Source organism: Phacochoerus africanus, chromosome 6, assembly GCF_016906955.1.
Source record: "Phacochoerus africanus isolate WHEZ1 chromosome 6, ROS_Pafr_v1, whole genome shotgun sequence".
NCBI lineage: Eukaryota > Metazoa > Chordata > Mammalia > Artiodactyla > Suidae > Phacochoerus > Phacochoerus africanus.
The window spans coordinates 68,871,571-68,882,098 of NC_062549.1; the positions used below are offsets into that span (position 1 = coordinate 68,871,571).

General features: G+C 43.2%; 1 protein-coding gene across 1 annotated transcript in view; it reads right to left on the reverse strand.

Annotated features, from left to right (window-relative positions):
• DNAJC5B (DnaJ heat shock protein family (Hsp40) member C5 beta) overlaps positions 1–9,962 on the reverse strand; it is an 81,171-nt gene extending 71,209 nt beyond the window's left edge. The window contains exon 1 of the mRNA XM_047782963.1: positions 9,860–9,962. The gene's annotated coding sequence lies outside the window, so the exon portion shown is untranslated. The remainder of the gene's footprint in view (positions 1–9,859) is intronic.
• Between the last annotated feature and the right edge of the window lie 566 nt (positions 9,963–10,528).

The following is a 10,528-nucleotide window of genomic DNA, read 5'->3' on the forward strand; positions in this document are numbered from 1 at the left end:
GTCATAGGGCTCCAAAGTGTATTTGATCAAGAATTGTACAGGCCATGACTGAGAAAGGATAATGTAGGAAGCAGACGGTGAGCTCGGGGTGGTGTCAAAGGACATTTTTTTGGTTTTCTGGTGATGACCAGAGTAGACCCCCTGCAAGGAATACCAGGAAGCCTTTGAGGGACACCAGTGACCTGGCAGGCAGGAGACTTGCCTCCTAGTCAAGGCTTTCCACTGAAATCCAAGCTGGGAGGAAGAAAGGGTCTGATCACAGTTTTCACTGTGAAGGGCAATAGAGGTTAAAATGCCCAATGATTATTTTTATAAAAATAGTAGGAAGACTATCAGGGGCAATACTTAGAGGCACAGATGCCTGTTTGCCAAGATTTATTGAGTTCCTAGGTACCCTGGGAACTCTTACACATGAATGAGACCCAGGCCCTGAATCAACTGCTGTGCCCTCTAAAAGCAAAGTGTCTGAGCCACTATTGACCAGCCTTGTTGAAAGTGTCATCTCTGAGAAAGACAGATCCACTACTCTGAGCTTCATTCTGACTCACAAAGAACTAGTCTCTGATTAGCAGTGGGGCTGTGACGCTTTAGAGTTTATAACACCCTTGGTGTGGCTGTATAAGTACAGGATTTTCAAAGAACATTCCACAGATTTAGAGAAAAGATTGGTCTTTTGCTCAAGGAATATGAATCTAATAAGCCAAATTGATGCTTCCAGCAGAGATGACACCATGAGGGAAGCAAACTTAGGGTGTGCTAAATTTGTGCAGCTGCAGAGGGAGTTCTCTTACTTCAGATCTGAAAAGAGATCTGTGTGAAAAGATGGAAAGAGAAATGCCCCAGGGTGGGACTCTGAGTTGTTTAAAGCAATAGCACAACAGAGGCTGAGGATGGTGGCTGAGGATAAGGACAGGTAAGAGCACTTGAAAGCCAAGTTTGATTTCAGTATAATCAGTAAGGGGTTTGAGAGACAACTGCAGGAGGAAATCATTGTAGACATCAAAAAGAGTGAGGCACATCTACACGAGCTTATATAAAAACGGTGTAACAAAATACACTTTCACAGTTTAAAAAAAGCAAGGCACATGTATACTAAACTATTTTTTAAGAGTGGATCTCTGTGTGCATAATACAGACTTGGACACATTTGTGTACACATAGAACATTTCTGGAGAGGGTGTAAAACTTGCAAAAGCTCCTTGGAGGAAAAGGACTAGGGACTGGGGTGGGAGGGAGAATTGTTTTTCATAGCATAACATTCTTCACTGTTTAATTTTTTTTTACAACATGCACATATAACTTTTCAATTTAGACACTTTTAAAAATTGAATTATAGTTGGTTTACAATGTTGTGTTAGTTCCTCATTAGAAAAGTGATTCAGCTATGTATACACGCACACATGCACACACACACATATATGTATACGCACACACACTTACTCATATTATTTTCCATATGGTTTAATCATAGGATACTGAGTATAGTTCTCTGGGCTATAACTAGGATCTTGTTGTTTATCCATTCTATATATAACAGTTTGCATCTGCTAATCCCAAATTCCCAGTCCATCCCTCTCACCACTCCTCCCTCCCTTGGTAACTGCAAATCTATTCTCTGTGAGTCTGTTTCTGTTTCGCAGATAAGTTCATTTGTGTCATACTTTAGATTCCATATACAAGTGATATCATACGGTATTTGACTTTCTCTTTCTGATTTAGTATGGTAATCTCTAGGTTACTGCAAATGGCATTATTTCATTCTTTATGGCTGAGTGGTATTCCATTGGAAATATATGGATATATATTATATATCCTTTATTCATTTGTCAGTGGACATTTAGATTGCTTCCATGTCTTGGCTGCTGTAAATAGTGCTGCTGTGAACAATGGAGAGCATGTATCTTTTTGAATTAAAGTTTTCTCCAGATATATGCCTAGGAGTGGGATCACTGGAACATATGGCAATGCTATTTTTAGTTTTTGAAGAACCTCCATACCATTTTCCATAGTGGCTGAACCAGTTTCTAGTCCTACTCTGTAGGAGGGTTGCCTTTTCTCCACACCCTTTCCAGTATTTGCTATTTGTAGACTTTTTAATGATGGCCATTCTGACCAGTGTGTGGTGGTACCTCATGGTAGTTTTGATTTGCTTTTATCTAATAATTGGAGATGTTGGGCATTTTTCTGTGCCTGTTTGCCATCTGTATGCCTTCTTTGGAGAAATGTCTGTTTCAGTCATCTGCCCATTTTTTTGATTAGGTTATTCTTTTTTTTATTATTTGTTATTGAGTTGTATGAACTGTTTGTGTATTTTGGAAAGTAAGCTCTTGTCAGTCGCGTCGTTTACAAATACTTTCTCCCAGTCTGTAGGTTATCTTTTCATTTTGTTTATGGTTTCCTTTGCTGTGCAAAAGCTTGTAAGTTTGATTATGTCCCATTTTTTTATTTTTACTTTTATTTGTATTGCTTTAGAAGACTGATCTACGGTTTATAAATAGCATTATTCATTTCTGCCATGTCCTCTCTATAGCTTTTGTATGTGGCGGAGGGGGGGAGGTCTATTAAGTTATTCCAATTCCAGGAAATATGCTGAACAATCCAGTGCAATTGTATTTTTATCATGGTCTTTCATTTCTTTTTTAAAAATAGAAATAAAATATGCCCTTTTAATCCTAAAAAAAAAAAGAAGACTGATCTAAGAAAACATTGGTACGATTTATGTCAGAGAATGCTTTGCCTATGTTCTCTTCTAAGAGTTTAATGGTGTCATGTCTTATATTTAAGTCTTAAAGCCATCTTGAATTTATTTTTGTGTGTGGTGTAAGGGTGTGTTCTAACTTCATTGATTTACATGACGTTGTCTACCTTTCCCAACACTACTTGCTGAAGAGACTGTCTTTTCTCTGCTATATATTCTTGTGTGGGTTTATTTCTGGGCTCTCTATTCTGTTGATCCATATGTCTGTTTTTGTGCCAATACCACGCTGTAAAACACTACTTTTCCATTAAACTATGTGAGAGGCAGGATCGCCAGTGCTGAGAGGGGCCCACTGCTTTGAGCAGCTGTGCACTGTCAGCATTTAACACCCCACCTCTGTGGCTTTTTAGTCTGCCTGTGACCAGTCTTCCCCTTTCTGGCCATACTCCCTCCACTTCCAGTTTTCTCTTCCAAAAATGTAGATTTACCCAAGTGAAGAAATCCTTATTGCCTCCTGTTTCCTACAGGATAAAGTCTCCTTAGTGAGGCATTATCAGGAAGTGATATTGAACCTAGTACAGTACCATTTCTGGGCTTTTTCGCCTTCTCCACTTGAGCCATGCCTGGTCAATCAACGAGGTCTAATCAGTTCTCCTTTCTAAAGCTCCCTGAAGGCCACTACCTTTCTTACTTCCTGCTGTCACTACCCTGCACCAAGTTCATCACCTCCTTTGCTTACCCTACCAGCACCCTGACTGATAGTCCTTTCTCCAGTCTCTCTCCACTCCCACCTGTTCTCCAGACAATACATTATTTTAAAATGCAAATAGTATCCTGTCACTTCCCTGCTTATAACCCTTTAAACTGGCCTACTGATCTTAAGCTAATATCCCAACTCAACAGGGCCAGCCTCTGTCTCTTTCCCCAACACCTCCTCCCAACTTCTTCCTCTCAAACTTGGACCCAATTTCCACCATCTACTGTGTTCCTTGAACACCATTCTCTCTTTCCTCTGAGTCTTTGACATTCTGGTTCCTGTCTTAAAACATTCTTCTATTCCCTTCTGCCTGGTCTTCCAACTCCCTGCCCACCCCATCAATTCCTCAGTGTAAATAAGAAGAATGTCATGAGAATATCATAAATAATGGAGGAAGAAAGTGGCCACCCCTTTGAGGGGGAATGCTGCAGGAGTTCAGCTGTAAGAAGAGACCTGCATGAGAAAGACCATAGAGGCAGAAAAGTGGGGGGCAGGCTGGAGACTGGGGAGCAGAGGGACCCCTCTGGTGCAGGGGGTGGGGGCAAGAGAAGGTGAAGGACTTGGAAAGCCAATATAAGGATCTAGTCCTAATTTTTTAAATAATTTCAAACTGGCAAGGCACAATTTCTAGTGTTTCTTTTAGAAAGATATGACCAATAGAGTAGAGAGAAGAGATGCTGGAGATGAGTGATCTTAGGGAAACCTAAGCCTGGCCCAGGGCTAGCAGCAGGCAGAACTGGCAGGAAGCAATGGATTTGAAAGAGGTCTGGGGATAAAACCTCCTGGCCTAATGACCAAATGCTGGGGAGGAGAGACCTTGGAATCAGAGCAGACTCTAGATTCTATGGCCACAATAGCTAGGAATGTGGTGAGGTCATTGGCTGAGATGGGAGTCACAAAAGGAGATCAGGAGTTCCTGTCGTGACTCAGTGGTTAACAAATCTGACTAGGAACCATGAGGTTGAGGGTTCTATTCCTGGCCTCAGTTAAGGATCTGGCATTGCCGTAAGCTGTGGTGTAGGTCGAAGATGCGGCTTAGATCTGGCATTGCTGTGGCTGTGGTGTAGGCTGGCTGCTACAGCTCCAGTTAGACCCCTAGCCTGGGAACTTCCATATGCTGCAGGTGCAGCTCTAGAAAAGACAAAAAAAAAAAAAAAAGGAGATCAGGTTTGGAGGAAGATGATAAATTAGATTTAGAACATGTCGACTTGGGGTGTAAGGTCAGGAGGCCCATGTCCATAATTAAAGTCAGACACAACCCTGCTTGCAGCATGAAGGACCTTTCTCGGAAACCCCATTACAGTGGGTCTCATCCTTCATGGCATGTTCCCATGACTCCTGTTTTCCCTTATCCATAAGTCGCCATGTGAATTGTTTGCCTTGCATGCAAAGGAGTTGTCAGAGCACAGGAAGATGGAGATAGAGTCTGTGAGTGGGAGAAGACCCATCGTATGGGAGCCAGGTTTGCACTAGAAAAATGTTTTCCTCCCTAAGTTTGTGTCAGTGACTGTTCTGTTTCTCTTCCTTCAAAATTCTTCTCAAGTCCCAGTTCTGCTGTGCTGAGCAACCTAAACACTGGAGACAACGTGGCCTCTGCCCTGCACTGAGCCCCTGGGACACTTCAGAGTCCATAGGAACGTTTTTCATGTAGTTACTCAGTTCCTTCTCTGCTTTCAAACTCTTCACAGGTGTGTGATTCTTGTCTCCTCACCTTACTTCTTAATTCTTAAAGAGCTCAATTTATGCCAGACAGTTCACTTTGTTATTGCCACAGGGCGTGGTGTGTCTTAAGGTTTCAGGAACTACAAATTGGATTGATGCTGACACTGAATGCATTTGGGATAAGAAGGAGAAAGTGTCAAAACCACCTTGAAAGACAGAGTGCAGAGGTGATATGTTGACTCTGAGAGTGGGATGGTGTTAATCCCTAACATACATAGTTGCTAACATAAAAGGATGCTTTCCTCTCTACTAATAAAAAGTCTGTTTTTCTGGGACTTCCTTTTGTTTAAGCAGTATTGGTAAAATAAAATATAGAAGGTCATTTACAGCAAATTTCACGAAGTTTACTAGACAGTGCTCAAATGACACTTCCTTTTAGTCTTTCCTTCGGTTGGATGTCCACTTGTGTGCGTCATGTTTTTTGGGCAAATTAAGAGTACCCATGACATAACTCCCTGGGCAGGTATTGCCAGTGGCCAGACTGTGCGCTTGTCATGTTGGAGGGATAATGTGTCTCAAGGAGAAGAGATAGGAAGCTGGTTTTGTGTCATTGTTTAACAAGTACCTGTAGGCCCCTGATCACAACGACCTCCCTAGTGGTCCTGCCATCAGCGCTTGGCACACTACCATCAACACTGCTATTTAATGGAGCCTCCCATTCAGATCACCCTCTACCCCGCATGGTCACTGGAAGAACAGGACCTAAGACTCCTAAGCTTTCTTTCTTTCTTTTTTTTTTTTTTTGGCTTTTGTCTTTTCAGAGCCACACCCACAGCATATGGAGGTTCCCAGGCTAGGGGTCCAGTCAGAGCTACAGCTGCCGGCCTACACCACACCACAGCAACGCGGGATCCAAGCCACATCTTCAACTTACACTACAACACCACAGCTCATCCCAACGCCAGATCCTTAACCCACTGAGCAAGGCCAGGGATTGAACCTGCAATCTCATGGTTCCTAGTCCGATTCGTTTCCACTGCGCCACGATGGGAACTCCAACTCCTAAGCTTTCAAAAGAGGAGGTCCCGTCATGGCTTAGTGGTAATGAACCCAACTAGTAACCATGAGGATCATGGGGATGTGGATTCAGTCCCTGGCCTCAATCAGTGGGTTAAAGATCCGGCGTTGCCGTGAGCTGTGGTATAGGTCACAGATGCAGCTTGGATCCTAAGTTGCTGTGGCTGTGGCATAGGCCTGCAGCTGCAACTCCGATTCAACCCCTAGCCTGGGAACTTCCATATGGCATGGGTGCGGCCCTAAAAGAAAAAAAAGAAAAAAAAAAAAGAGGGGGCAACTGTGAGTGGGAAAAGAAGTGGCTCAAAAGTGGATCTGAGTCTTCTCTTGGGAGTGGCACTAAGCATGCCTTTAGAAGTTGGCAAAGACGAGGGGGAAAGGCACTGGAGTGCTTGCTTCACACCCGTCAGGGGCTCCATTCCCACTCCTTCTGGCACATACCTTCCCCTTCTGAGGTTTCCCCAAGTTTGAAGTAAACAGCAGGAGAGCACCTTCTTGGCCCCCCGTGGCAGCAACGCCTGTTGGCTCTGGGTCACATTCCTTTCCAGACTTCACAGGCCTCGGGTTACAAAGGCTTCATTGCGCAATTCTTAGGAGAGTGGGCATGGGGGCTGGGCTGAGAAGGGGAGTGTCCAGCATGTGTCAGAGATCCAGGTGTGGCTGTCTGCCAAGGCACCCCAGGTGGTGGCAGCAAGAGAGAGGAGCAAATGTCTCAGGATCTCTGGCGGGGTAGCTTTTACTTTTTTTTCTCCCCCAGCTCTTAATAGGGCTTGTGAGGTTGCATCTGCTCAGGTGCAGAACATTTCAAAAGTACACTTGGCATCCCTGTGTTTCAGCTCGCTGGAGAGATTTGAGAATTCAAAACCCACAATGGAGAATCTGAACCTAAAGCTCTTTTTATCCCTCTACTTCTCATAGTCAGCTTTCTCCTGCAGTTTTATGCGGTAATATGTGCAAAATTACTCAATATATTACCCAACTTTTGAAATTAATATGAAAGCCGAAAGATATTACCACAGCCTTGTTTTAAAGCCTATGCCATGATGGAATGTTCTTTGCTGTGGGTAATCATTTCATAAGTCTTTTTTATTAAAAGACAATCTGTTTGAAAAACCAGAAACATATGGACCATCCTGGGTTAAAAAACAGTCTTGTGGCCTAGAAAATATTAATCAGACCTTTGGAGCTGATGACTATGCAAATGAGGTCTATGCTTATATTCAACAATTCTTCGTTTCATTTTCTTTCAGATTTGGGACTTTGGGCTGATATTAATACATTTACAATGAATTCAGTTGGAAAAAGCTCAGAAGATCTATATCTAGGGAGTGTCGGGACTCAAACTTACAGAGTAGTTGGAGATATAAGACATATACAGCTTTTTTTTACATAAAACAAACCCTGGACAAACTTAAGACTATTCCTAAATATTGTGATAACTCAAATGAAATGTTAATTCATGATTTAAGTCAGAAAAGGCTCTATAGGAGACATATTAGATAATAAGGATAGGTCAGTTACCGCAGGTGGCATCAAGCCACACAGCTGCCGGATGAAGGGTTTACTCACATGTGCATTTACAGAGGGCTTATATACATATCACAGAGTGTACATACGTGTGCACATAAACAAAGTGATCACCTAAACTAGGAAGGGCCACAGGAAGTCTGCATATTTAGTAAAAATCTCATTAATTGTATAAATGCCTTGAAAAAACGGACTACTTCTAATTAGGTCTCAAGGCAGAATAGCCTGTCAGTTTTCCTGGACTTACTTTCACTGTAGTTCTCAGACTATTGGATGAGGTCTTGGGTTTCTTGACCTTGACTGCAGCTTGTTTTGTTTGGAGCTATGAAGGCTGGGAGAGCTTTGCTGACTACCTACCTAGATGATCTGAATCTACCAATATCCACACCAAGGTGATAAAATAAGATTTCTTCACCTTAGAATATTCTGACTTGGAAATTAAAATAGTTCAAATATGAACCAATACATTCCTTTGGGATGAATTTGGGCCAGGAGGACCAAGGTGGTCGCCAGCCTGAGAGTGAGGGACCCTACGCTTTGACCCCCAGCCCAGCACGAAGAGGCTCAGTGGCCAGGTCAAGACACTTGTGCCTGTCTGTGATGGTTTCCTCCTCTGGAAGTGAGCATGCTGGATGGGTGATCTCTTAGTTCTCCTCCAACTCCAGAATTCTGGGGTGTGTGACTAACAGAATGGTCAGAGAACATTAGAGTCAATAAATACAGGGTAGACAAGTTAGGACATTGTGTGTTTTGTGGATATTATTTGAGGCTAAACCTAAACTTAGTTTTCAGTGACTATAAAATGAATAAAATCCAAAAACGGGACCATTGAGTTTTTAATTTTCAAAGACTTCAGAGGCTGGATCGTAATCTAACTGTGAAGATCAGGGGAGCTTCTCTAGCTGGAAGTTGAATATGTGCAAGTACATTTTGTCTTATCTGAACCCCTGAATTGATTGACATGCTCTGGATTATTAGTGCTTTTACAGCGTATTGGCCTTGCAGCTGAGATATCTGTATTCCTGATGTGCTGGAGGCCAAAGAATGTTAAATTTGTGTCCTAGGGATAGAGATTGGGGCTCCTCTTGTCTGTTGCTACTGGGATCTCCTGTGGGCAACTGATCTACCTTTTAGAACATGGGACTCCTGCTTCCACTGGGGAAACATGGCAGTGAACTTGGATCTTGGGGTGAATCTCAGTGTGCCTGCCTGAGCAGTCCTGTACTCCTCTCTGGGGTCGCAGTGTGCTCAGATGAGTCAGGGCCTGGCACCCACCCCACACTCCACCCTACTGGTAAACAGAACAGCTATTTATCGTCATTCAGAGCCTCTCAGGGCCCTGAGACTCCAGGAAGAAACAAATACTTTAGAAGCCAAAACCCTAAGGCAAGGTAAAGAAAACAGAACTGTCCACATCTCTAGCAATGATTTCACTGGTGTGAGCTCCTGAGAGGGGTGGAGCTGTAGATGGTTTCAGCTGGACTGTTTAACTTACTTCTCAACCAGAAGGCCCTTCTTTTTCACTCTTTATGGGGGGGTGCCTTTTGCCTTTTAAGCTTTGAAATTTCAAAACCAGACTTTAGAATCAATATCAGTTGCTAATCCATAATGATTTTTTCTCTTCCTTCTATTACTTTCACTTGCATTTTTATACTATCTTCTCTTAAAATAGTTCTGTTAACTTATTTTTGTTTAGTTTTTTCTTCCGTATCATTCTGGGGGAGAAGCTATTAAAAAAAAAGCACCTAGATAAAAGAATAAACATCACCAGGCAACACATGTAAACTATTTTAAACAGTAATTTTACACTGACCTCTTGAGGTACCTGTGCCTCTTTTGCATTTCCCCAGTGGTTGTGGAGAGGACGAAGAGGAGCTAAGAGTCTTGGAAATGTCCTTGTAGCCTGGCTGCATGGTAGTAAGTCTGGCTGTCGAGGGATGCACCTCAGCTTTGTTTCTGGTGGGACCGTTTGTGGTCTTTGGTCTGCTCATTTGGATCCTTTACATTACCCTAAGTATCTGGTGCTAGACTGTGCTTATACTGTTATACCTAAGCCTAGAGACATGCCCATTTTGTGGTCCTTTCCTCCTGTTTCGTTAGACACAGTCCTTTCTGTTCTGAGCTTAGCAAATGCCACATACCTGGCCCGGAGTCATGGCTGGCTGATTCCTTCTAGCTCCATCAGGTAGTGTCCCACCTCTCATATATCAGTAGCTGAACCTCCTGTTACCTCCTGTAGCCAAGGTTGAGCTGGGCTGGATATTGTGATGTCACAGAGAAGAACCTTTGCTCCTCCCCTAGGCCCAGCTGAGACCCCCATCCCCACCCCCAGCTGCAAGCACTTCCTCTCTGGCCCATGGCAGGAGGTTGGGAATGCCAGCACCCTAATTTCTAAACTGACCAGACAATGATAGACTCTTACTGTGGGCAGAGACACTGGAGACCTAGTGATGAAACCCTGGTCTAACTCCTTTATTTTACAGATGGGAAATTGAGGCCCTGGGTAGTTAAGTGGCAGCTAAATCTCAAACGCAGGTGCTTTCCGTGTTGTCTGTCCCCCTGCTCTTCTGAACACACTGTACTCACGCCAAGCTCTACTCTCTTGATTTTGTCAACATTGCCATTTTCTGATAGGCAGCTCACTGGGTGATTTTTACCTGAATCCACCCACAATGAAAAGACCATTGGAATAATTTGCATTATGGAAGGAGAACGGAGTCTCAAGGAAGGTCATTAGTTTTTCCAACAATCTATGGGTGCCAAAAACAGCTAATTCTGGTCCTAGCCTGAACTCAGAACTCCTGTGCTAC